Consider the following 853-nt stretch of genomic DNA (forward strand, 5'->3'; position numbering starts at 1 on the left):
GGTGTAAACATATCCTAGATGTGGGAGGGTTGGTCGCAGGCGATGGATCAAGATGGTGGTAAACTGACAACTTCCACGTGGCCACAGAACTGCCGACTTGTGGGTGCCCGCAGGCCAGGCGCGCCATGGTTATAGCCTTCACAGTCTGTTTAAAGTGTTCTTATCCCTCTTACTTGTTTGAGATGAGATCTTTTATATTGCAGATGATTCCTAGAATAAGGGTGGAGTTTGTCAGAGTTTAAAGTGATTGAACAGAACCCGAATCAGGAGACGGGAGTTATTTTTTTAAAATTCATCCCGCAAGTTGGCCAGTTTCCCGGGTCATACGTTCCCACGTTCAGAAAAATCAAAGAAAACCGGGCTAAAATTTTAAAATCTGTTTTATTAATAACAGAAACCGTTCTTGCGTCGTTTTAGCTACATAGTGTAAGTTATAAAATATACAAAGACGTCGACGTTAGAACATAACAGCCTTTTAAAATTTCCGAAAACATCGTACATCAGTTTATGGTTTCACATCAGGTCTGGTGACCTGCTGTAAGCTGCCGCTTTCTTTACGGTTTCCGAAACATTATAATCTCTATGACCATATTTAGCAAGCCCGCTCGAAACAGCGTGTAGGCTGCTTGCATATTCCTCCAGGACTGCAGGAAATATGGTCCATCTTCAAGAGAAAAGTGAAAAGGCAGAGTGGACGAAGGCTGGCCTGAGCAAGCGAGGCGGCGCGAGCGTGTGAATGGCGAGAGTGGACGGCGGGTCGCTGTGACCACCCGCCGCTGTACACTGGCCGGGCACGCTCAACCTGCCACTCACACTTTACTGCCTCATTATTTACTCACCATTTTATGTACTT

This window comes from Penaeus monodon, chromosome 27 (genome assembly GCF_015228065.2).
Source record: "Penaeus monodon isolate SGIC_2016 chromosome 27, NSTDA_Pmon_1, whole genome shotgun sequence".
NCBI lineage: Eukaryota > Metazoa > Arthropoda > Malacostraca > Decapoda > Penaeidae > Penaeus > Penaeus monodon.